The following is a 27,009-nucleotide window of genomic DNA, read 5'->3' as shown; positions in this document are numbered from 1 at the left end:
TTTTGTTTTTGTTTTTTTCTTTTTAGGGCCGCATCTGAGGCATATGGAGGTTCCCAGGCTAGGGGTCCAATTGGAGCTACAGCTGCCAGCTTACACCACAACCACTGCAATGCGGAATCCTTAACCCACTGAGCAAGGCCAGGGATCGAACCCACAACCTCATAGTTCCTAGTTGGATTCGTTTCCACTGCACCACGATGGGAGCTCCACTAGAAAACGGTTTCTGAGAACAGGATCTAGGTTAGAATAGGAATGGGACACCGTGACCCTAGCATCAAAGCCTGGGGGCTTTGCAGTCAGGAGAGGGTGGTAGGCATCCATTGATTTACAAACACTGTGGCGTCCCCGCCATGAGTGGAGCCCCAAGCTAGGGCATGAGGCAGGGTCCTGGCCGCAGGGGGTCTCAATGCCCACGGTGGGCAGGGAGCAGAGAAGCGGCAAAGAATGGCCTCTGAGAGCAGGACGGGGGCCCCCGGAAACCTCGGGGAGGGCAAGGGAGCTCTCAGGGAGAACTTCCTGGAGGGTGAACATGACCCAGCCAGGGGGCAGGGGGGTGTGTGCTCCAGGCAGAGGCCACCACTGAAGCAAGAACCTAGAGATGAGACCAGGCACCACCTGCTTGAGAAATTCATCAAGAGTCATTCAAGGCCCACAGACCATAGAAAGGATGGGTTTTGTTTGAAGGGTAACGGAGAGCCATGGGAGGTGGTTGGGGAAGAGAGAAAAGGGTCGGGGAGTTGGACAAGTAGACACTGTGAAGATCAACTATGGAACCGGGAGGCCGGGGTTGGGGGGGCTGTCACAAGCAACCATGCATGAGATGTCGCTGGTGGAATCAGGACAGCGATGACACAGAGGCAGCAGCAGGCTGAGCAGGTCTTTCATTAGCAATAGTGCAGAACCTTAGACAGTGACGGTATAGGGCCTTAGTTGGGGATTATGCAGGAACCTGAGGACAGTGCAGGGTTTTAGTTAGGGACAGTCCAGGGCCTTAGGGACAGTGCAGAACCATAGTTAGGGACAAGGCGGGGCCTTAGTTAGCAATAGTGCAGGGCCTTAGGGATAGCACAGGGCCTTAGTTAAGACAGTGTAGGTCTTTAGTTAGCAATAGCGCCAAAACCAAAACTGTAGCGAGTGAGGGACAATACAGGGCGTAGAGTCTGGAAGGAGACCACCAGCCTCAGAAACACCTTGCAGTAGGAGTGAGGGAGACCAAACAGCCCCTCAGAGATGGGCACCCATCACTTCCCTCCTTGAGCAAGACGCCTCGCAGCTCCGAGCCTTAGTTTCCTCATCTGCAGACAGGGAACATGTGTTTCTGCTCCACAGGCCCAGGAGGACATCGTGCTTATGAAGTGACACCTGGTAAACAGCAGGTGCTCCATACGGCAAACTCAGCCAGGTCAGGGCTCCAAGGGGAAGAGCTCTGGAGAGGTTAAGGACATGCTCCGCCAGGTGGCGTGGGACACTCCTGAACCCCAGAGCCTGGGACAGGGACACCGCAAGCCCCAGGGGGCCCTACACATCCAAACCACAAACCATGGCCCAGGGCACCCGCCTTGCAGCCCCCCAGAGCCAGCCAGAGGAGGGCTGCAAACCAGAGTCCTGGTCCATGCCTGGGAGCTCCTGTGAAAACGATCTGGAGGAGACACAAGGCCGGGGACATGCAGCTGCCCTTGAAGAGCCCTGCTGGCTGGAGGTCGGATCTAGCAGCACCCCCATGATCATGCCAATCTCACATTCCTAATGCACCGAGAAATCACTGCCTCTGATTCTGTGTCTGCCTCGCTCCCTGTGGCATCCCCAGAGCCAAGCACAGCGCCAGGCACACAGCAGGTTCTCAGTGAATGAACCTGTCTGATGAAGGCCAGCCCCAGGAACACAAGGTGAAGCCACAGTCTACCACACCTGCATCCCCACCCCCACCCTGCTGGGCCTCTTTCCTGCGGGGAGGGGGCCTGGAAGTTTCCATCCTGCTCTGACATTCCTCTCTGGCCCCAGGCAAGTCGGCCTAGGAGGCCACACCAAGACACATTCCATAGATTTTTCGTGTCCTGAGCAGCCAGATTCAGATGTGGGAGGGTAGACTGACAGCCATGGGGCTGGGATGTCTCTCAGAGGGCGGGGAGGTGGGGTGGGGGGAGCAGCGGCGGGGGTGGGGATGGGGGCACAGGGTGCTGGTTAAGGGGCCAGAACTGCTGAAATGTGCCTGGGAGCCTTCAGACCTGAGCCTGGGAAGATGAAAGGCGAGCTGTCTGCACCACACGTGCCTGAAATTTTCTTGGAACTAATGGGCACCAACGCTGGAGCTTGTGGCAGGTGGGGAAGCCTCAGAATTTAAAATCAGCTGCCAGACAGGAGAGAAGACCCCAGCACCTGCATACACATGCTCAGAACCCTCCACGGTGCTCAGACCAGTCCCACCGGGGACACAGTCTATTGCAGCCCCACCCTCACTCCCACCCCCACCCAGACTGTCTCAGGCCAGAGACACCCAGATGCTCTGGGAGCATGTGAGCAAGGAAAACGTCCCTGAAAGTATTCAGCATCCAGGATGGCATCTGACCTACAGTAGTGGCTCCATCACTATTTGTTGTAATTGACTGCTGAATCCCCCACAAGGGGCAGAGGGAACAGCATGCGCAAAGGCCCTGAGGTGGGAGAGGAACAGCAGGGAAACCCAATGATGAGAGTGGAGGTCACACAGGGCTTCCACTCCCAGTGGGATGGGAAGGATGTCACCCCTCTAGGCAGAGGTAACATGAGGGTCTCCTATATCAAGCCCACCCCTGATGTCTCCTTTGCTCAAGGAAATTTCAGCTGTTGTCCCTGGTCAAGGAGCCATGAGTACCGGCTTCTGTGTGTTGGGTGAAGGTACCAGGGCTGGTCCACCTGAAATCCTAACATTATTTAAGCCACCATCCAAGAATTCCCTCTGTGGCACAATGGGATTGGAGGTGTCTCTGCAGCACCAGGACACAGGTTCAATCCCTAGCCCAGCACAGTGGATTAAAGGATCCGGTGTTACCATAGCCGTGGTATGGGTCACAACTGCAGCTCAGATATCCCTGGCCCAGGAACTCCACATGCTGCAGGGCAGCCAAAAAAGAAAAAAAAAAAAAAGAGCTGCCATCCAAAGTCCTTTAGAAACAGGTCCCTGCCTATCCTTACTGGCAGCCCCAGCAGGAGAAAGACCAGCTCCCTTGCCTCTCACCTAGTAGGGAGGTCACTGGGCTCCCTAAAGAGGAGGAAGGACCCCAATCACAGCCTGTCCTTAGCTCTGCCTGAGGGGCGGTGGCCCAAAGTGGCCGAGGGTCACCATACTCAGTGCCAACTCAGGATACTGCCCACAGGGGTGACCCCGGCCCCCTTGCTGGGACAAGATAACCCATCCCAATGGAGTCGCCACACATTCTGGTCAATCAGGAAATTATTTCGGTGCCTACGATGTGCAGACACTGTTACAAACACTGGAGCTACAGCAGTGACCCAGTCTAGACAAGGAGCCCTGCCAATCAGCGCTGACATCCAGTGCCTGGAGGCCTGTCAGAACAGAGAAAGCTCCCAACCAGGTACTCAACAGGAGATGGATGAATGGAGGAGGAAGGAGAAATGATGGATGGATGGATGGATGGATGGATGGATGGATGGATGGATGGACAGACGGACAAATGAAGAATGGATGCTGAGATGCCTGAGGGAGAATGGACGAAGGAAAGATAAAGGAGAGAGAAAGGGAAGAAAGAAGGATGCTGGCAGGTTGGACGAAGGTGATGAATGAGATGGGAAAGGAATCGATGAAGGGCTTGGCTGGATAAAGGAGAGAGGGAAGGAGGGGAAAAGGAGGAAGGAAGGAAGGAAGGATGGATGGATGGATGGATGGATGGATGGACGGACGGACGGACGGACGGACGGACGGATGGACAGACTAATCAGTCAATGGATATCAATTTAACTGTTCCATTTTCCATGGTTTTTCTGGTCTTACTTTTTTAATCGAGCCCAGAGCCAAGCATGTCTTTATTCCACTAACATCCCCACACGTCAGGCTCCCTGCCAGCCACCACAGGGGACAGAGATGAGCATCATCACTCCCATGAAGACCCCCCAAATCCATATAAATGCTCCCCAAGCCCCAGGCTTCCGGGCACAGAAACCCCCGGGGAAACTACCTCTGGCCCCAAACTCCAAAATCGGAATAGAAGGTACTCAAGGCCCACCCTCCCCTGGCACCACCTCTCCTTCTCCGGCCACAGCCAGCGCCCCTTCCTCCTGGGAAGGCGAAAGGAAAGGTCAGCCAACTCCAGCCTCAGAAACATCTTCCCTGTGGCCAGCGGGATTTACAGCTCCATGTATCGCGAGCCATCACGCCACGCGCGTGCGTCTGGCAACAGCCGGAAAATACCAGTTTCCCAGGGACCTAGTATGTCACACAGACTTCAGGTCGGATCCCGCTGGGCAGTTTCATGCAGACCTGAAGCTTCCCTTTCCCTATCCAGCTTGGCCAGGCCCCAGAGACCAGCTAAGCACAAGGCGTTATAAAGAGGGATTTCCCAGGAGGAAAAAAAAAAAAAAAACCACCAATTTCTGACTTCTCTTAAAAGTAGAAACTCGCGCATATTGCCAGTGGGGATGCAAAATGGTACAGCCTCTGCAGAAAAATATCCGGCAGCTACTCACTAAGTTAAACACAGAGATACCATATGACCCGGCAATTCCATTCCTAGGCATATAGCCCAAGAAATGAAAACAGGTGATGAAAGGAAACAAATATGAATGCTCAGAGCAGCACTATTCACAACAGCCAAAAAAGGAGAAACCACCCAAATATCCATCCATATCCTTGAGGAGTGGATAAGGAGTATGCCATGTGTCCATTCACTGGAATATTATTTAGCCATAAAAAGGAATGTATAGTAGTTCCTGTGGAGGCGCAGTGGGTTAAGAAGCCAATTGCAGCAGCTAGGGTCACTGTGGAGGAAGACGTTTGATCCACGGCTGGGAAACTTCCGTATGCCCTGGGTGCAGCCATTTAAAAAGAGGGGGGGATGTATAAACCATAACAATATGGAGGTTCCCAGGCTGGGTTGAACCGAAGCTGTTCACCGCCGGCCTCCGCCACAGCCACGTCAGATCTGAACCACACCACAGCTCACGGTGACGCCGGATCGTTAACCCACTGAACAAGGCCAGGGATCAAACCCGCAACCTCATGGTTCCTAGGCAGATTCGTTTCCGCTGCGCCACAAACAGGAACTCCTGAAATGTTTTTATTTCAGTGAGATGAAGCCACATATGGAATGATCCCAATTCTGTGAAATGTCCAGAAAAGGCAAATCCATCCAGTCAGATGCAGGCTGCTGGCTGCCAGGGACTGGGGAGGGGGCAGTGGAGAGCAACATTAGTGGGAACTAGGTTTCCTTGGGGGTGATGAAAATGTTTTAGGACAAAATGGTGGTGATAATGGTACAACACTGAATCTACTAAAGCCCACTAAGTGTGCACTGTAACATGGCTCCAATAGCAAACCTTAGGTGTATTTTACCATAACAAAATCATTGAGGGGGGAGAACCCCATGACTCCACAGGGGCATGGCTGGCTGGATGCAGGCAGGGGCTGCCCATGTGGGTTGTGCACACCCTCTCCTGTCCACACACCCCCTCCCAGGCAGCGACCTTCATTTACAAGCCCAGCCTGGCCAATGGGACTCAATGGCCCAGGGCTCAGTTCCCTTCTCTGAGGGGCCAGACGGGATTGAAGGGCTCTCACCTCTGCCATCACTTCCCGGAACCCTCCCCCTACCCCAACTCACCAACCTGGCTTGCCACGATCCTCTCTCTTCCTGCCACTCCCGCGGGCCCAGCCCCATGCACCACCACCATCTGTTTGCCTGCTGTCTCCCCCTCCGGACTGGCTGGCAGTTTGAGCCTCATCTGGGATCATGTGCACAGCAGGACCCTGGAGGCTGTGGGCTGAGTCACAGCCCCCCACCCCCGACCCCAGCCTCTGTCCCTGAGGAAAGGTTGGTGCTCTCTCCAGCAGGCCTCCCTGATCCTAGAGACTCACTCTCTCAACCAGGCCATCTCCTGCCTATGCACTGCCATCCCAAAAGGCTCCCATGAGCGGAAAGGGGCCACGTGTTCCAATCCAACTCCATCACTACATAGCTGTGTGACCTCGGACACCGTACTGACCTCTCTGGGCTTTACATCTGTAAAAGTCTCTTCTTAGGGTCACCGGAAAGATGATTCATTGGGAAAAAAGCTACGAAAAGCTCAACACCCAGAGATGAGCCCCCCCCCAAAGGAAAGCTGTGTTTCTTCCTCCCCCGTGCTGCTCCAAATACTGGGGGAGGAAAAGGGGCGAATTAACAGCAAGGATGGTGATACTAGTACTGGCCGAGGTAGTTACCAGGACCATCCCCACCTTGCAGACAACAAACTGAGGCTGTGTGAGTAAGCTGACCAGATGGCAGAGTGAGTCCCTAACGAGGAAGTTGGACAGGCCCAGGGAGACCCACATCTGAGCAGAGAAAGCAGAGGGTGCTCCCCAGGGATGAGCCGGCCCCCACACAGTCTGGAGAAAAGGAGAAGAAGGCTGCCCTTCCTGGGCCTGAGACCTCAGCTGCAGGACCCCTCACTCAACACCTTCTTATTACAGACAGGCCAAAAGAGGGTCAGCAGGGGTTCCCATCGTGGCTCAGTGAGGTAAGAACCCAACTAGTATCTATGAGGATGTGGGTTCCATCCCTGGCCTCACTCAGTCGGTTAAGGATCTAGTGTTGCCACAAGCTGTGGTGTAGGTCACAGATGCGGCTCTTATCCCTCGTTGCTTTGGCTGTGGCATCGGCTGGCAGCTGCTGCTCCAATTGGACCCCCAGCCTGGGAACTTCCATATGCCGTGAGTGCAGCCTTAAAAAGATGAAAAAACAAAACAAACCAAAAAACAAAGAAGGTCAGCAGGCTGGTGCTGCATGCCCGAACTCCGCCCTCTTCAGCTGGATCGCTCAGCCCATGTGGTCCCGGCGTCTGGAGAGGTGGGCACAGTGGCCATGCAGAGAAGGGTTCCAGCTCCACCAGAATGACCAGGTCCCGGAACAGAAATGCCTCTGCAGCCTGGCTGGGGGGTCGTGGATGAGAGACCACCAAACACCACATCCTGCATCAAACCCTCCAGAGAAAAACACGCTCGCTGCAACTGCACCACCTATGAACCTCCCCTAAAAGGATCCCCAGAGGACCACCACTCCCCTACCCCCCACTGATTCTGCTTCAAGAGCACCAACCACCCCCAGGGTCACCAGACCCACTCCCTCACTAGCTGGCAGGTTCTACCTCATCCAGTCAACATTTATCAAGGGAAGAGTCCGATTTCCCTCCCCAGACATGCTTGTCCCCACTCCACAGACCAGGAAACTGAGGCTCAGAGAGGTGGGCTGACTTGCCCAAGGTCAAAAAGCCAGAAAGCAGCCAGGCTTCATTCTGATCCCCACCCCCCCTCCGAAACCACCAGCACAGGCGCCCCCTCCCAGAGCAAGCGGAAGGGATGCAGCACTGGTTGGTCGGAGCCGCCACGGAGGCCCGTTTCTGTTTCCAATTTAATTGGTACATGTGTGTCCACTGGGCTGTGGCCAGCTCAGCCGCCCAACCCTGCTCCCCTGCCAGGGCGAGATCTGCTCAAAATCACTTCCTCCTCGACTCTTTGTTTTTTTTTCCCCCTTTTTAATTTTAAAGGGAAGAGAGAGAGAGAGAGAGAGAAACCAGTCCTGACAACCGCTCCTGGTACGCCAGGTCACAGGGTTCCGCATGAGAACCCTGGCCATGCAATGCGCCCTCCCTCTTGGGTATTTCACAAACACAACGCCGGATTTTTCCTGGCTCTTCCTCATTAAGTCCTGGGCGCCCCGGGAGGGACGTGGTTTCCATTAGACCCGGCTCCTCCATCTGGCCTTCCAAACGGCAATTTTCTCTGCGGAGGGAAGGCGGGGTGGGGGGGACCTGGAGAAAAAGCTGGTGGCTGGGAGGCAGGGGGTGGGGCACTAGCACCAGCTGTGTGACCTGGGCAAACCGATTAACCCCCTGCCTGGGGCTGGGATAGGCGGGCACTGTGCAGTGGGCCACAGGGATACAGACACAGAGGCGGGGCCAGGTGCAGGGCATGAGGAGCTCAGCATCCTGCCCCTTGGAAAAGGCACAGTAGCCCGATTGCTAACCCAAGGGAATGCTGGGATTCTAAAGGATGAGGGGCTCAGAGTCCACTTTGCTGCCTGTGTGGGAATGAACCAACCCCAGAAGAAAGAGCAGGCCACGGGATGCAGCTTGACATTCCGCTCAGTGAAACAAGCCAGACACAACAGGACAAACACCATCGATTCCATCCATACGGGGAGCCCCAAGCGATCAGAGTCACAGAGAATAGAAGGGGGGGTGGCCGGTGCTGGAGGAGGGAGAGTTAGTGTTAAATGGGCACAGAGTTTGTTTTTCAAGATGAAAAAGCTCTGAAGATGGTGGTGATGCTTGCAGGACAATGTGAATACACTAAACACTGCTGAGCTGTACAATTCAAATGGGGTGAGATGGTCAGCTTTTTGTTATGTGTACTGTAGCACAGTTTAAAAAATTTTTTTTTTAGTTTTTTTTTTCTGCTTTTTAGGGCTGCACCTGCAGCATATGGAAGTTCCCAGACTAAGGGGTTGAATCAGAGCTGCAGCTGCCAGCCTACGTCACAACAATGCAGGATCCAAGCTGCGTCTATGATGTACACTGCAGCTCACAGCAATGCTGGATCCTTAAGTTGCTGATCAAGGCCAGGAATCAAACCTACATCCTCATGAATACTAGTTGGGTTTGTAACCCACTGAGCTACAACAGGAACTCCAAAAGCTTTTTTTTTTAATACACACACACACATACACACACACACGCACGCACCTCCTCCAGGGAGACCACCCTGATTGCTAGATAACAGCACCCAGCTACTCTATGGTGGTTCCCACTCTCCCACCATGAAAAGAGATAGTGTTGCCAAGGGTGCTGCCAGGGGTCCTAGTACGCAGTAGCCCCTCACAGCCCAGGGCCGAGTGGGACCACAATCAAGGGCTGGTCTCGGCCTATCTCACTTGAGGACCCAATGGCCCTGGGGCATGCATGGACCTGCAGACCAGCGCCTCATAGCTCTGGTCCCTCTGAAGTGCCTCATGATCTCCCCACTGACCAAGCGCCTCCAACCAGATGGCCTGGGTGCAGGAGGGGCTGACTAGCAACTCTCCGACCCTTCGATTAGGTCCCCGGACCCTGAAACCTGAGGCCAGGCCCAAAGCTGTTCTCTCCGCAGTCTCTACCCCATGGCCCATGGCCACTGCAGAGACCCCAAGAGTGAAGGGGCGGCCCCTGGGTTCCCACCGACTTCCCTGCACCAACATCTGGCAAACGTGTCCCCAGCTGTGCAGCTGCCGGAAACGCCTCCCCCACCCCCGGCCTCCTCCGCGCACACAGGCCCTCGAGGAAGGCTTTCAGAGGAATTTATGGGGTCATCCCTCATATTTCAGGGCAGCTCTCTGGGGAACGGCCTCCGCCACATGTGAACAAGGACAAATGTTTCTGCTGCTAAGAATAGCTCCTCGGGGCCAGTAGCCCACCCACTCAGCAACCGCCCTCCCATGCGGCCCCCCTCCTCTCCGACCCCCAGCAAACCACCAGCCTGGACCCGGCGGGCCCGCCTCCCATAGGCCTGGCTGGGAGACCCCCACTGCCACCCAGACGCCCAGGCAGAGGGGGAAGAATGCACTCTGATCAGCTCTGTCCAATTCTCAAAAGGGGACACAGACAGGCCACTGATTTTGCCTGAGGGCGTCCGCTGAGTGTCTGATGATGGAAAGGTGACCAGGAATCCAAAAGCTCCTCCAGCCCTGCAGCCAGGAGTTCCAGGCCACGAGCTGCTTCATTGCCCAGGGGCTGCAAGAGGGCCCAGGGGATCTGATTATGGGATTTGATTATCAGTTCCTGGAGGGGGAGGATCCACAGGGGCTCCAGGAGAGGATCCCAGCCCAGACGCAGAGAAAAGAGGGCTTGTGGTGGGCACCTTCAGGCCAGACTGGAACTGGGAGGAGGAGGGGCAGGTGATGCTGTGTGTGTGTCAAAGGGCCCAGGAAAGTGGCCCAGGGAATCACAGCTTCCAATCCCTTCAGGAGAAGAAAGTCTGATTTTGAGACATCCCTCAATTTGCAATTTTCGTTTTAAAAACACTGACTATAAACCCAACACAATAAATCAGTCTGACATCCAAAGACAGCCCAGGGGCTGCCAGGATGTGACCTGTGGCTTCTGACATGTGGTCAGCAGGAAGCCGCAAGAGAGAGCCCAGAAAAGCCTTGGGGAGCTTGAAGGGGGAGGGGGGGACAGCAAGTGACGGGCAGGAATGTACTCCGTCGTGGGACGTGGGCAAAGCATGGAGGGGAGACCAAGGAGGTCCCTAAATGCAACAAAGAATGTGAGGGGCTGGGCCCACTTACCCACAGGTGACACTCCCACCCCAACAGCACACTGGTTGGTGGTATAGGTGGGGTTGGCTCATCTCCAACACATGCAGGAGCTGTCTAATGGCAAACAACAGGTGTACCTTCCACTGGCGCTGCTAAGCTGGGACTATGAGTCTGAACTACCAGGAACTGCACACGGGAAGTACTTCATCACCTGAGCCCCTGGATCCAACCATGTCTGAAGCTTATCCTGAGCTTTTTGTGCTAAAATACAGGAGGAGCAGGGAGTCTGCCAACTGCAACCAGAAGACCTACAACAGCAATGGCCCCTAAAACCCAACTTCTAAGCCCCATGAAATCTCCCTGGAATCAGATCTCCTCTACCCATTGGTCCTTTCACCTGTACAGGTAGGGGAGAGGTCTAAAGCCAGCCAGAGGAGGCGAGAGAACTGAGATGGAATCAGGGACAGATTCAACCTAGGAGGAAGGGGCCAGGCAGGAGCCTGGGACACACCTGCCCTGTCTCTCACCCATCTCCCAGCCCATTCCTGAGCTGTCAGTGGCTCTAATGAGGGATAGACCAGAGGGCGGCTTGGCAGATCAAGGGGCCCCTCCTAGCCGACTCAGATCTGGGTCACTCCTCAGCCGCGGGCACATCCCACCCATGCGGCCCTGGGGCAGTAAATGCAGCCTCCAGCCTTGGCTTCCTTTCTCTGAACATCTGCTACCCTGAACTAAATGCACTGATAAACAGAGGCTGGCTTGAGCAGGTCCCAGCAGTCCCAGCCAGGCCAGAAGGCAGGCATTGTCTGCAGCCAGGAGGCCAAGTTGGCTGCACCCACCCACGGGCGTGTCATGGGTCCCCTTCCCACTGGGGCCTCAGTCTCCTGGGCTATAAAACGGATGGCTGCTCCCCACCTGGAAGGTGGCCAAGGCTTGACCCAGGAGCAGATGGAGATCCTGACCCCCGCCCCCTCAACCTCGTAAGAACTTCTCCCACCTCCCCCTTTTCCTCCCAACCTCCATGTGGCCACTGGCGTGTACCAGCACCCATTTAACAGATGGAGAGACTGAGGGTCTGGGGGAGACCAGACCAATATCCCACCGGTAGGAACGGGGCCAAGGAAAGATGAACAAATAACTACTTCTAACTCCCAGGTTCTAAGCAGTCACTATAAGAGATCCAAGGTGAGCGCCTTTCACTTGTGACTACAACCAATCCCTAACACACGGCTCAGTGGCATCAGTTATTATTTATTCATTTAATGGCCACACCCAAGGCACATGGAAGTTCCCAGGCTACAGGTCAAATTGGAACTGCAGCTGCGGGCTTATGCCACAGCCACAGCAACATCGGATCGGAGCTGTGTCTGCGACCTACGCCACAGCTTGTGGCAACACCAGATCTTAACCCACTGATGGAGCCCAAGGATTAAACCCACATCCTCATGGATACTAGTCACGTTTATATAACACACCAAGCCATGACAAGAACTCTGGCATTAGTTCATTTAATCATCACAGCATCCCTGGGAGGCACAACTGAGGCACAGAAAGGCTAAATAACTTGCTTGAGGTCACACAGCGAGCAAGTGGCACAGGCTGGATGCAAACCCAGGCAAGTCCCTTCCAGCTTCCACCTCTCATCCACTGTGTCCCGGGAGCCCGTCAACAGTGTACTCACATCCCCCACCAGGCTCCAAATGTCATACCCAACATCACTGCTCCTGGGTCCAGGCCAAGTCTGGCCAGCTGGAGGCGACCACAGATCACTGCAGGTGGCCCACGGCCATCTCCAGTGTCTACCCAGCCACCCCCAAAGCTCGCTGCCAACCACCGACCGCAGGTCTCAGCAGGGGAAGGCAGGCAGCATCCTTGCCCCCTCCCCAGGCCCTGGGTTCTCTTACCTCCCTCATCAGGACCTGGAATCCTCGTTCCCAAAGCCCTGCTGTCTTATTTCCCATCTCCCCACAACCCTAGACATACGGTCCATGAAAACAAGAGCCGCATCCATTCTGTCCATCGTTGAGTTGCAGCACGTTGCACACAGCAGGTGTCCAATAAATGCTTGTTAAATCCATGAACACTCTAAGAGCAGATTTCCAGGCTCCGAGCTGAAGCTCAAAGAGCACTCTGTACACAGAGACACTGAGGCCAAGATGGAGTCCACCTAAAGCCACATTTCAGAGTGTCATCTACACTGGGCTGGCATGGCACAGAAACTGATCCACATCTACACTGTCTGCTGCACCACACCTTTCAAGGTGGCACGGGACTCTGATCCCTCCCTCCTGGGAGCCACAATGCCAGCTCACCTGTCAGCCAGGACTGAGACTCTGAAAACCATCATGTCCACCAAGGGGCTGTGTGGCCTTTTCCAAGTAGCCTGCCCTCTCTGAGCCTTGATGTCTCCATTTGTCAAGGGCACCTGGCAAATGAGGCAACTTGATGGGGAAGGGCCGCAAATCAGGTGAGCTACCAGGCATGTGGGGAGGGGATGTCCTGGGCTTGGCGGGGGGCGGGGCGGGGAGGGGGGGGGCCAGCACAAAATCAGGAGGCTTCCTGCTCCCCAGCCACATCTTCTTTAACAGTGACACCAGAGGCAGGAAAGGAGGCTGTAGGCAAAGGGCGGGTTCAGGAATTTGGGCATTTGGTTTCCGAGCGAGGGAAGTAGGTTCTGGACTCCTTGGATGGGGTTCCCGGCACCATCGGTCACCCCCACTACCTCACTGGGACCTAGGCCCTCAGGCTTGGGTGGGGAAGAGCACCATGCAATGCTCCCATGCTCCCCAAACTGCAACGGCTGGGGGTCACCGGCTGTATTAGTTTCCCTGGGTCTGCTGTAAACAATCACAGTCTGTGTGGCTTAAACAATAGAAATTTATTCTCTCACTGCTCTGGAGGCCAAAAGTCCAAGATAAAGGTGTCTTCAGAGCCACACGCCTTCCGAAGGCTCTAGGGGAGGGTCCTTCCTGCCTCTTCCAGCTTCCGGTGGCACCCAGCATTCCTTGGCTTGTGGCTGCATCTCTCTGAGCTCTGCCTGTCTTCACACAGCCATACCCTCTGTGTGTCTTCTTCCACTTTTTTTTTTTAAGGGTCGTAGGTGCAGAATATGGAAGTTCCCAGGATAAGGGTCAAATCAGAGCTGCAGCTGCTGGCCTATACCACAAGCACAGCAATATGGGATCTGAACCACATCTGCAACCTACTCCGCAACTTGCAGCAATACCGGATCCTTAACCCACAGAGAGGCCAAGGATCGAACCCGAAACTTCACAGACACTATGTCGGGTATTTAACCCACCAAGCCACAATGCGAACTTCCCTTCTTCCTCTTCTGTCTCTCATAAAGACGCTGGTCACTGAATTTAGGATTCATCCAGGTAACCCAGGATTGCCTCATCTCAAAACACATCTGCAAAGACCCCTTTTCCAAAGCAGGTCACATTTAGACCAGTCAGGTATTAATGCCCACATGTATGTTTGGGGGGGCACCATTCACCCCACTACACTGGCCTCAGCTTTTTTCTGATTGCCCATCTACTGAGAGCTCACTCCCTGCTCAGCTCCACAGCCAAGCTCCAGCAAGCTCCATTAAGCAGATGAGAAAACTGAGGCACAGAGAGTTAAGCCACATGCCCTGGATTTGAACCCGCTTTCTCTGAACAGACCCGCCACGGGAGCTGCTAGGCACCAGGGCCTCCTATTTAGAGGAAGCAAAAGACTCTCACACCCACGCCCCCTCCAGGAGAGGCCCACGGCCATGACTCACTCACTCGCATTGCACAGGCCAAGAAGTGGTTTGGCCCAGTGGGGGATGGGGGGAAACTCAGCAAAACTCAGTCTCAGTTGGTTCCTGGGTCAAATGCGAGCAAAGCCCACCTCCTGAAAGATGAAAGCCTGGAAGGAGAAAGCCTCAGCCCCAGATATGACTGTCACCACCCCTCTATTCCCGGCCCCAGCCCAACCCACACAGCTGCCCAGCCAGCCTCCCCTCCCAGCGCAGAAAGGGCCCATTATGACATCAGGGGCCTGGAATTAGGCTCTTAGCCTGGGAAGGAGGCAGGACCCAGGGACAAAGGGCTCACTGTCATGCAAATCCACGACTCCGGGGGAGGGGGCAGGGCCCTCCCCACCTTAGCCTTCCAGATTCAGAGCAGCTCAGAGAAACCAGTTCTCAGCCTTCCCAGAAGAGTGTGGGCAGCTCCAGGCGCGCAGATCTGGATACAACGAGGTTCTTGGACGTGGGCCCTTTTCCAGGTCAGAGCCAGATGCCCAGAAAATAGCGCCTGCTCGAAGGAACCTCCCCACAGAACCTGAGTTCCAATTCTGCCCTCTCCGCAGCTGCGCTCTGAGACAGGGCCAGCCCAAGGGCCTTCAGAGAATGAGATAAAATAATCCGCTTAAAAAGCTGAGCAGCACCCTGGGCACGGAAAGAACTGCATGGGAAATAAATGCCACTACTGACCAAGTACGCCTGAGAATCCTGTGCGCCTGCAGCAGTGTGTCTTTGGGCAAGCTGCTTACCCTCTCTGTGCCTCATCTGCCATCACAGGGTTGCTGGGAGGACTCAGTACCCTAAGGTGTGCAGAACACCCCACCCGTCAGACCTCAACACACATAGCAGATGCTGTCAGCACCCCTCCCCCGCACCCTGTGCCCCTCAGGACCCTCACTTTGAGCCCCACCTCTCTGACTTTACCTAGGAGGTGTAGACCTTCCCGGGGTGCTCGGTGGGTTCCTACGGGCATCCCTGAGCAAACACACCACTACTTTTCCAAGGACTCACACACATTCTCAACGCCTAGGAGCAGAACTGGGGTGATGGGAGGTGAGCTCACTGAGAGTTGCAGCTCCAGGGGCCCTAGCAGGTAGGTGTGCTCCTGTCCCCAGCCACCTTGAGCGGACAGACCCAGGTCCACAGCTCATGAGGGGCATGGAATCAGGCACCATCTAGTGCTAAGCATCTACTGTGTGCCCAGTGCTGGGGACACAGGGGTGCCCAAGATGAACAAAATCCCACATGGAGGGGTAGGGGGACACGGCTGACGGACCTACAGTAAATCCCTGGGGATGACAGTGGCAAGGTGAGAGGAGTGATGATGGGGAGGTGAGGGCCTCTTTTAGGAGGGGACATTTGAGCTGAGCGTTTGAGAAGATCCCAGAGACGGCGTTCCAGAGTACAGCATGACAATGTCCCAAGGCAGGACTGTGATTGGTGCTTCCAAGAACCAGCAGAGAGGCTGGAATGCCCTCCCCCCACCAATTCCCTGCCCCTCCAGGTCCTTCTCTGCCCAGCAAAGCCAGAACCTGAGACCCTCAGCTACGACCGATGCCATCACCCCCAGACCCAAGCCTCCATCTCTCTGTCATGATAGGAGAACCCAACTCTGCAGCTCAGATGCCCCCCACCCAGGCCCTGCCAGGACCCACATGACCCCAGACTGGGATGCTCTGAAACCCTCCAAAATCCTGAGGCACAAAACACACACTGGGAGTTCCTGTTGTGGCTCAGCAGGTTACAAGCCCAACTAGTATCCGGAAGGATGTGGGTTCGATTCCTGGCCTCACCCAGTGGGTTAAGGATCCAGCGTTGCCACGAGCTGTGGTGTAGGTTGTGGATGTGGCTCAGATCCAGTGTTACTCTGGCTGTGGGGTAGGCCCGTAGCTACAGCTCCAATTCGATCCCTAGCCCAGGAACTTCCACATGCCGCAGGTGCAGCCCTAAAAATAAAACAAAACAAAACAAAACCACCCTGTTGGACCTCCTGGAATACCCAAGGGCCCAAGCTCAATTTCCAGCCAGGTGTAAGGGGCATGACCATCCACTGACCCTCTCCCAGGAGCCCTGGAAATGCATCTACCCTTGGTTTCACTTTGGCTGCAGAGGCAAGTTCCTCTGACCCTAACTGCCAGCAGAGCTAACCCAGCTCACTCTAGGATGAGCTACTTACACCCCAAAGGCCTTCTCACCACTGCTGGCGGGATGGAATCTGAGGGAAACCAGTACCCACAGCAAGGAACATCAGGGAACAGCAGGAGCTTCTGGCTGCACCCAGAGGACAGAGCAAGGAGGTAAAAGTGTTTAGAGAAAAGAGGAGTTCAACCATCCACGGACAGAACAGAGCCCAGGTCCCACCTCAGCGCTGCAAAGAGAGGCCTCAGAGGAGGTGGCTAAGGGGCGCAGGCTCTGGGTGGGCCCAAGAGGTGAGTGAAGGGGCCCGGAGGCAAGGCTTTCTGGCTTTCACAGGTCATGAGCCCAGCTGACAGGTGAGGAGAGAAGGAGGAGAAGACAGGCTCAGAGAGGGCAAGTAACCTCTCCAGGGTCACCCAGCTAAAGAACCTCCACCCACAGGCTCTGGCTTGGGGCCTGAGTCCCAGTCCCGGCCCTTCCAAACTGTGTGCCGCTCGGGTGGGTCACCTGACACAAGCCTCAGTTTCCTCAACTGAGAAGTGGGGATCCTACAGCACTCTCCCTTCCTGTGGCTGATTCAGGTATGAAATGAGATCGTGCCAGGCAAACCACAGCAATCACATCAAGGGTGATAATACCAGGGACAGCACCCCCGACACGTGGCACCTTCCTAAGCACTTAGCATGAATCAGCTCAGCTCATCTTCAAGCGAGCCCTAGCAGGCACCAATCACTACCCTGCTTCCACAGATGAGGAGACTGAGGCTCAGCAGGGTTAAGCCACCTGCTGTAACTCACACTGGGACTCAAAGCTAGAACAGCCAGGCCCCTGAGCTTGTACATTCTTTTTAGATCACTGTAGATTCCCATGCAGCTGTAAGAAGTAATATAGCTGGATTCTGAGTACCCTTTAGCCAGCTCCCCTCAATGGTATCATCCTTGAAACTGACAGTGATACAGTTGGCCTTATTTAGATCTCAGAGTTTATGTGCACTTGGGTGTGTGTGTGAGTAGATCTATGTACTTTTATCTCATACATGTACTTGAGTGTGTGTATGTGTGTGTGTGTGTGTAAATCTACCCACTTTTATCTCATATATGTACTTGTGTGTGTGTGTGGATCTACGTGCTTTTATCTCAGTGCACATTCCTGTGGCCACTGCCACTGATGCAGGACAGTTCCACCACAAGGGTCTCTTGGGTGACCTCTGGTCCAAGCCATCACGCATTGTCTTTCTCAATGGTTGAGGAACCCAGTCCCCAAGACCCTCAGGGCAGGGCAGAGGGGGGTCACAACACAGCTCTGTAGCTGACCCAGCTGGGCACCAAGGGCTTAGGGGCAACAAGAGGACATTCATGGTGTCCCCTGCTATACAGGCCTTTCCCAAGGTCCCCAGGAGAGGTCTGAGGACAAGTGGACAGCAGGCAGCTGGCACAGGCAGCCTGGACACCCTGGGCATTCCCCTCTGGCTCCTCCTGGCCCGAGAGGGAGGCCCCGAGCCAGCCACCGGCCCAGCATCCGGTGTCACTTACAAACACACAGGACCGCTGCCACCCTCGGCAGGGGAGCCAGCCCTGCACACCCTGCCCGCAGGCCACACCAGGCACCGGCAGGGTGCCTGGCCCAGGGTCAGTGGGAAACGAGGCGGAACAGGCATGCAGTGGGGGTGCACCGGGCACTCCAGTCCAGGTCCAAATTCAGACTGAGCCTGGGGCTGGGGAGGGATGCTCCTGATCCCACACTATCCCTAGATGTGGGGTTCCCATCTATGAAATGGGAGGGCTTTCTCCAGGGAAGAAAAGAAAACTCGACAGAGACCAAGATGTAACTAACTTAAATGCAAGCTTATGGTCTACACTGATGTACACCAGCCCACTCGAGGCCCCGGCAGGGTGGTTTCTGTTTTCCCCAAGGCACATCTGTGGCAGCTCTCCCCTAATGGACAAGAGAAGGGAAGTTACATGGGATTCCATGACCCACCCCAGGTCACCTGCTCATGAGAGGTGGGGCGGGGACCATTATTAGCCCCCTTCAGCCAGTCAACAACTCAGAGGTGGAGGCATAGGGAGCTTCCATTTGCCAGATGGGAAAACTGAGGCTCGGAGATGTGACGTGACTTGTCCAAGGTCATGCAGTCCAGGATGTGAACCCCGGAGGCCACATCCCTCCCTCGCCCTGTCCTCACGCCTCCACGGCTGCCCCGTTTGACAGACGACGAAACTGAGGCTTGAACAGGTGAGACCCAGCATAAAAAGGAACGGAACCGAGATTCAAACCGGGATCCATGGCAACCGAGCCATGCCGTTTGGGAACCAGCGCTCCCCAGCCTGGGTGCCCCATGAGACGTCTCCCAGACGCCCCGGCGCACCCAGACCTCAGGACAAATCGCTCCCTCATCCCCTCCGCTCACAACTGAAGGCTCCTTGTGAGCTTGAGAAGCCCTTCCAACTTTCCAGTGTTTATCCCGGCTCCTTGCTGCCAGGTCCCTGGGCAAGCCCAGGCTGGTGGCGCTGATTTCAAACCAGACATGGGCACCCAGCCAAACGCCACCACGGTGGGAGCCGGGCGCCAGGGCAGCCACTGCAATGCCTGCACCTGGCCCCCTCCCCTGCTCCATGGCCACCAAGGCGGCTGCCCCCCAGAGTCCCAGCCTTCCAGCCCTGGGGCCAACACTGATGAACAGACACAGGAGCACCGGATCTCTGATACTGCCCACTCTTCCACAGGGACTGGGCACAGGGACTCCGAGAAAGCAGCACTGTTTCCTCCCACCCGCCCCCCGACACCCCCGGGACCACAGTTGAGAAGCACTATCCCTTCAGGGCCACCCACCCACCCAGCACTCTTTCCGGGGCTTCAGCAACTCTGATAAGGCATCGGGTCACTGTCCCCTGGTGATCGCCCGCCTGCCAGGGCAGAACAGGAGGCTCCAGAACATGAGTTTATCAGCCCCCAAATGGGGTCCCCAGCACAGGTCCCAGCCTTCCTGCAATCCATGGCCCCGATCACCCTCCCTTGGCCAGGCAGCCGGGCCACGCCGCACCCCCCTGCCCACCACCGCCAAGCCCGGAAACTTCTCTTACCCGAGCACATGACCAGCCTCTCGCTCACGTCAGCTCCAAACACAACTTGAAGTAACTCTCCCACAAAAAAAAAAAAAAAAAGAAAAGAAAAAGAAAAGTAGAAGGTGCCAGCGAGTGGGTCAGCAGAGTCCACACACAGAGATTGTTCTGCTGGCTTCCAGAGGCCCCACCGTGTCCAACCTCAAACCCATCCTTCCTCCAGGGCTGACCCGGGAGAGGGGCGGCCCCACCGAGCAGCTGCGCCGCCTTCCCGCGAGACTGCGGGCTCCCACCCCGGCTGGGGGGGGGGGGGGAGCCTGCAGCCGGCCCGGCCCCCCAGGCTCCCAGCCCAATCGATGGCCCCCCTAGACGGGGCTGGGCCGAGGCCCCCCCCAAGGGACACCCCACCGGGCCACCCGACCCACGGTGGGGTGAAAACGCAGTGTCAGGCCTCGAGGATCCCTGCTCACCTCCTGCCACCCGGGCCTATAAACACAGGGAATTACATAAGTCCACTCCTCTTGTTGGGAAGCCAAAAGTACGAGCTTTTTCTCCCAGCCTTGGCAGTAAGTAATAATTCCTCATCGCCATGGTAACCCTGGCGGGCTTCCAGCCGACACTCAGGAGCTGAAACACGGGAAGGCCTTTTTATAGCTCGGTAGAAAAACCTCCTCGCTGTTCACCGCTCGCAGGCGAAAGCGAGCTCCTGAACCCGTCTCCTCCCACCCGGACTGTCCACCCAGAGGGCGGCGTGGGCGTCCCGGCCGGGACCTGGCACAAACCGAGGTTACTGCCCCCGTCCCTCCCGGTCCTCCGGTCTCCAGGGTGACACTGCCGCTGGGCAGGCTCTGCCTTTAAAATATTTCTGTCCTTGTAATCTCAGGAAAAGCAAACACGACCCCCTGCGCATTGGTATTCTGAACCAGGGTCATCACAGTGACGGGCCCAGACAATGAAAAAAGACATAGTCTGTCTGTCTATCTGTCTGTCTCTCTCTCACACACACACACAGAGACTCAGGCACACAAGCCAAAATGGATGGTTTGGTGGTCAGCCAGGGGTCTGAACCTTGGCTGCAACTTGCTGTGTAACTCAGAAACAAGTCTAAGCTTCTCTGGGTGTCGACTTGTCATCTACAGCAGGGGCAGGCTCCTCTCTGCTTCCCCAGGGCTCAGAGCAGTAGCGATGAAGTGTCAGGGGAAGCTGAAGAGGGATCTCCGGATGCACCTGCCCCCAGCTCCCAGGAGCTGGGTGCAGTGCTGTTTGCCCGGGACTGCATCCTGAGTGATGACAGAGGCCAGGAAGACCACCACTGCAGTGCAAAGGTCTGGAGGAGGGTCAAATTAGGTGTGTTGCCAAAGCAGAGAGAAAGCCAGCGCGGCCGAGTGCGGTGGTGATGCGGCGAGTCAGAAGATGAGGTCAGGTAGTAATGGCAGGGGGTGGGGCTAAGAAGTCTGGGCCAGTCTCCTTGGACTGGAGACGCTCCAAAGAGTAATAATGACAACAACAATAGTAGAATGTACTGTGTGCCCAGGACTGGGTAAGCACTTCACTTGTTAAGCCATCTGTCCTCAGGATGGCACAACCAAAGCCCCTGCAACTGACATACAAAGAAGGAAACAGGCCCAGAGAAGTTAAGAGGCTCGCTCAAGGTCACACAGCTAGAAAGTGGTTGAGCTGAGGTTTGAACAGGGCAAACCCAGCTTGCATTTACCCTGCCCCAGGATCTAGTCAGCCAGAAGCCATAGAGGGTTTGGGGCAGATCAGATCTGCATGTGACAAAGGTCTGCAGCCCTGAACTGGCCAGGGACTGGAATGGCCACCAGGAGACCCGTGAAAAGGCCCATGTGGGGGCCACATGGGTGTCAACTTTATCAGCTCACCTTCTGGCCTCTCCCAAGAAAACCCTCCAGAGTATTTGGGAAAATCTCTACTCATCTGCCTTCTTTCAAGGGAGGGGAGGAGTTCCCATTGTGACTCAGCAGGTTAAGAACACCACACAGTGTCCACGAGAATGCAGGTTCGATCCCTGGCCCTGCTCAGTGGGTTAAGGATCCAGCGTTGCTGTGAGCTGTGGTGTAGGTCGCAGATGTAGCTTGGATCCTGCGTTGCTGTGGCTGTGGTGTAGGCCGGCAACTGCAGCTCTGATTCAACCCCTAGCCTGGGAACCTCCATATGCCTCAGGTGCAGCCGTAAAAAACAAAACAAACAAGCAAAAAAGGAGGGGAAACCAAGACACAGAAAGACAGGACAAACCAAAAACAGTATTTTTAGACTAAAGATCCAGGTGCCGTCTTCCTGCCCTGACCATCGGGAGACCACAAAACTCAGGACTGGGCCAAACCAGCCCCACCAAGCCACAGGCAGTCGGCAGGACACAAGGCTGCAGAGTCAGAACGTACGGGTTCCTTTTGTTCTTTTCTGTTTATTTTGGACACAGACCTTCACCCAGACTTTCTCAGAGGCTGGCTCTGGAGTTAGGAGTAACACAACCCAACCCCCATCAGAGTTATTTATATGCGGGCAGGTTGGACGCCTTGCCTTGTCATTCTGCAGCCACTTCCTGGGTCTCCCCCCACCCCCTAGAAGCCAGGTAGCGAATGATTTGCTGAGTGACTCTATGAAGACGGCAAATCATCACAAACCAGAAAGAGCCCGGGCAGTACCCTCCAGACAGAGCCAGCCCCTGACCCCAAGCTTATGTTCAGAATGAGTATGTGGTCATCTGCTTAGCAAAAGTCCTTGTTCCCCAAGCCTCTGAGGGTAAGGGAAAACCAAGATTCACCTGGTCATTCTAGGTACTTCCACCAACCCGTCTGCGGGCAAAGCTTTGAACAGTAGGCAAGATCACTGGCATGGGGGCCACAGAGGCATGGGGTCCCCCCAGAGGCAGGAGGGGTCCCCAGGCATGTGGAAGGGATCCCTGCTCACTGCGCCCCCCACAACTGCTTCTTCCTGACCAGGCCAGACTCCGAGATAATGCTGGGAGCAGAGCAGGGGCTGGGGGAAGAGAAAACATAAGCTAGAAACATCTGGCTACTGTTACCTCTTCCTCTCCTTTCCTGAACCCTGATGCTGCCAGACTGGGGCGGGTGATCACTCTCTCTCCTGGACAGTCTTGGTTTCCTCATCTGAAAAGCCACTTCCAAGATGACTTGGGTTTGTTTTTTGGTTTTTTTTTTCTCCTTTTTTTGGCCACATCATGGCATATGGAGTTCCCAGGCCAGGGATCAGATCCGAGCCACAGTTTCACCCTAAGCAACGGTTGTGACTATGCCGGATCTTTAGCCCACTGTGCCCACCTGGGGATCGAACCCATGTCCCAGTGCTCCCAAGACACCGCCGATCCTGCTGTGCCACAGTGGGAACTCCAGAGATGATTTTGTTGGTATGCATCCATACACTGAGATAGTCTTTGGCCATAAAAAGGAATAGGCGTTGATTCATGCTATCACATGGGCGAACCTCAAAAACATCATGCCAAGGGCCAGACACAAACAGCCACATGCTGCATGATCCCATTTACATGAAATGTCCAGACCAGGCAAATCCAAAGAGACGGAAAGCCTACCGGTTGTTGCCAGGGCTGTGAGGAGGCGGGGTGGACAGTGGTTGCCAATGGATCCAGAGTCTCCTTTTGGGGTGATGAAGATATTTTAGAATTAGACGGAGGTGTTAGTTGTACAACCCTGTTTACATACTAAAAACCAATTGCGTGCTTCCAAATGGTTACTTTTTTTTTTTTTTTGGTCTTTTGAGGGCTAAACCCACAGCATATGGAAGTTCCCAGGCTACGGGTCACAACAGAGCTGTAGCTGCTGGCCTATACCACAGCCATAGCAACCCCAGATATGAGCCTCGTCTGAAACCTACACCACAGCTTGTTGCAAGGCCGGACTCTTAACCCACTGAGACCAGTGATCGAACCTGCACCCTCACGGACACTACGTCAGGTTCTTAACCTGCTGAGCCACAACGGGAACTCCATCAAATGGTTCATTTTATATGATGTGAATTTCACCTTGATTCAAAATAAATAATACAAAAGTGGTTCTGTTGAGTGGACTCCACTCCAGTCCAGCTTACTGACCTTCTGAAAGCTGCGTCCACCTCTCAGCTGACTAAGGGTCCCTGACCCCAGGCCTAGAGCCATCAGACATTCAACAAACATTGCTGGAGGCCCCAACAATGGGCCCTGGGCACAAACAATCATGCAGCAACATGACAGAGATTTCTGCCCTCGTGGAGGTAACTTGGGAAGAGGAGGGAAAGTCAACAGATAAAGATGTGGCGACATTCAAGGAAAGACTGCAGCTATGGATGTGTGGTTTCTGCGGCGGGGATAGTTCAACAGTGGCCTGGATGGAGTGAGAGAGAGAGATGTGGAAATTCTCAGGGAACAAGGTTCCAGGCTGAGGAAACAGAGAGGGCAAAGGCCCTGAGGCCACCCCGCCCTTGGTGAGTCTCAGGAACAGCCAGGCGTCAGCGTGGGCTAGCGGAGAAGGTCAGCCAATAGGGCCTCGTGGTCCACAAACAGATCTTCAAGTATTAAGTGTTATTAAAATAAAATTCATGGTGTTCCTGGTGTGGCTCAGCAGAGTAAGAACCTGACATAGCGTCTGAGGATGGGGGTTCGCACTGGCCTTGCTCAGTGTGTTAAGGATCCAGCATTGTGGTATAGGTCGCAGATGCAGCTCAGATCCAGTGTTGCTGTGGCTGTGGTGTAGGCCGGGAGCTACAGCTTTGATTTGACCCCTAGCCTGGGCACTTCCATATGCCATGGATGTGGCCATAAAAAAAATTAATTAATTAATTAAAATAAAATAAAATGAAATTCACTGTTGCATTTGTTTCCTATGGCTGCTGAAACAAAAGACTACAGACTGGGCTTTGAAGCAAGAGCAGCATGTCCCCTTCAGAGTGCAGGAGGCCAGCTGTCCCAGATCAAGGTGTCACCAGTGCTGTGTTCCCTTCTAAGGCTCCTGGAAAGAATCCCTCCTTTCATTTTCTAGCCTCTGGTGGCTCCAGGTGGCTTGTGGCCACATCACTCTCTTCTCTGGCCTCACGGTCACATGGTCTCCTCCCCTGAGCATCTTCTCTTACAAGGACTTTTGTCATCAGATTTAGGGCCCGCTCAAATCGAGGATGATCTCTTGAGACCCTTAGCTCAATCACATCTGCAAAGACCCCTTGTCCAAACAAGGTCACACTCACAGGTTCCAAATGGACATTTCTTTGGGGGACCACAACTCAAACTACTCCCACGGTCCAGACTCACAACTCGGCAGCATCAAACGCCCTAACCGTCCATCCCTCATCTCCCCTCTCCTGGCCATTCTGATTCCAGGGAACCATGCCGCAAGCTGCAGGTGCAGATGTTTGAGCATCTTGAGGAAATCACTCCCTCCCCCAGGAGAACCCAGAGCGGCCCTCCCCCAGCTAAGAACAGACGCCAAGGAACCTAGAGCCCTTTCCCTGAAAGAGGTATCCATGAGCCACTCCTGGGGAGCTGGCAGGCAAGTGGCCTCCTTGACCAGGAGACCCTCCCCGGACCAAATGCACACCACTTCATCTCTTCTTCCAGGCACAAAAGCGTCACAGTTAAACCCTTGGCCGTGCTGGCTACAGGCAGGGAACTGTCCCCTAGGGCGGGTTTCCTGTTTGCTGTTTTTATTTTTAAAAGGGGCCGCCCCCACCCACAGCAGCTGTGACCCAGCAGCAGGCAGGCCTAATTGCTCCTGTCAAAGTGCAGTGCCATCCTGGGGCCAAGGGCACAGAGCAACTGGCAGGGATGGCCTGGAGGAGGGGGGCCCACGCCCAGGCAAGAGAGGAAGGAGGAGGTGGCCAGGAAAGCTTCCGGCCACCACCAGCCAGATGCCAGGACCCAACCCAGGAAGGAAAATAACATGAGTTCAGGGAAACACACACTCGCACATGCACATGCACACACGCACACGCACACACACACTCCCAATGTGCCAGGCACTGGTGGCGACAGGCGTCACACATGCTCCTTGATGCCTCACAACAATTATACGGGAGTTTTACAGATGTGGAAACCAAGGATCAGAAAGGTGAGATGGGGAGTTCCTGTCGTGGAGCAGTGGTTAACGAATCCGACTAGGAACCATGAGGTTGCGGGTTTGATCCCTGGCCTTGCTCGGTGGGTTAGCGATCCGGTGTTGCCATGAGCTGTGGGGTAGGTTGCAGACACAGCTCGGATCCTGCGCTGCTGTGGCTGTGGCTGTGGCCGGCAGCTACAGCTCCGATTAGACCCCTAGCCTGGGAACCTCCACATGCCGTGGGAGCGGCCCAAGAAATGGCAAAAAAAAAAAAAAGAAAAGTGAGGTGACTTGCCCCAGGGCGCACAGCTAGAAGTGCCAAAGCCAAAAGCTGAACCCAAGGAGTGTGGCGCCCAAGCCTATGTCACTAACCACTAGGCTTTCCTGTCTCTCAAGACACACTGAGCTCCTCTGGGGTTCTGGGAGAAATTCTGTGGCCTCAGGCCTCCACTTCTGTAAATGGCATCTCCAGAGGCATTCAACGTGACTTCCCAAGGCTTGGGACCTTCTGTGACATTCCATGGACCGGTCTGCCCAGATCACGAAGGGCAAAATATTTTGAGATGAAAGTCACAGAACAGAGGCCACAAAATGATGACAGCCAGCTGCGGCCAACCGGGAAGCTCCTTCTGGCACACACAATGTGGTTTTGTGTTTTTTTTTTTAATTAGGATATTGCTTATAAAATCCAGATTTCTAGCTTCTCTTGGAAAAAAAAAAATCAGAATATCCAGCATGCCAGTTAGCCACAATTCCCACCCCTCTCTTTCGCCTCATTCTTTCCCTGACTGCATCTGAATTTGGGACACTCCTTTCTTTCCATCTTGGCCACCTCCTCCCAATGTGGAAAATAGCTAAGCAAGTGTTGAAGGCCTCACTCGGCAGGGAAATGGCAAAGAAAAGAGTGCCTCTCTTGGGTCTTCAGTCAACTCTCCCTCCTCCTGGCTTGCTGTGCTGATGGCTGAACCTGCTTGAGAACAAGGCCCACAGAGAAGGAAGCTGAGCTGAGATAGAGCCCCTGGATCCAGCCATGCCTGAACTTGTCCTAACCTGGACTCTGCCATGATGAGCACCCACCAATTCCTCCTTGTGGCTTAAACCAGCCTGAATGTGTCTCCACCACGACTCAGGAGTCCTAACTAATCACCCTCGGGCCTTGCCATTTCAATTGACACTTGACCAAAGAAACCTGTCCTGACCACAGGCAAATTTGAAACCTGTTACACTCCAGTGATGGCCTGAACTCTGTCTACATGACCCTCACTGTTTAACTGACCTTCTTCCTCTGGGCACCAAACTTCTCAAAGGCACGAACAAGGCCTGATTTTTCCATCATTCTGATCCCAGTGGCCTATGAATGTCCAGAACATTCCATGTGCCCAATAAAAGTAAATTAACCAACTGGCAAAAAACAAAAGGGAGGAGTTCCTGCTATGGTGCAGTGGGTTGAGAGTCTTACTGCAGAGGCAGCAGATTCAGTCCCAGGCCCAGTG

The 27,009-nt window shown here is 54.8% G+C and overlaps 1 protein-coding gene across 27 annotated transcripts in view; it reads right to left on the bottom strand.

Moving 5' to 3' along the window:
• NCOR2 (nuclear receptor corepressor 2) overlaps positions 1–27,009 on the bottom strand; it is a 228,297-nt gene that overhangs the window by 159,368 nt on the left and 41,920 nt on the right. Inside the window, exon 3 of one of the 27 annotated variants that reach the window (XM_047762205.1) lies at positions 23,026–23,088. The exons of 25 other annotated variants lie outside the window; for them this stretch is intronic. The gene's annotated coding sequence lies outside the window, so the exon portion shown is untranslated. Of the gene's footprint in view, positions 1–19,475; positions 19,932–23,025; positions 23,089–27,009 lie in introns of those variants that run through there. One more of the 27 variants, XM_047762206.1, reaches the window with a different exon arrangement.

The sequence above is a fragment of the Phacochoerus africanus genome, chromosome 15, assembly GCF_016906955.1.
Source record: "Phacochoerus africanus isolate WHEZ1 chromosome 15, ROS_Pafr_v1, whole genome shotgun sequence".
Classification (NCBI taxonomy): domain Eukaryota; kingdom Metazoa; phylum Chordata; class Mammalia; order Artiodactyla; family Suidae; genus Phacochoerus; species Phacochoerus africanus.
Note: the sequence above shows the minus strand (reverse complement) of the source record. Positions and strands in the feature narration are given on the sequence as shown.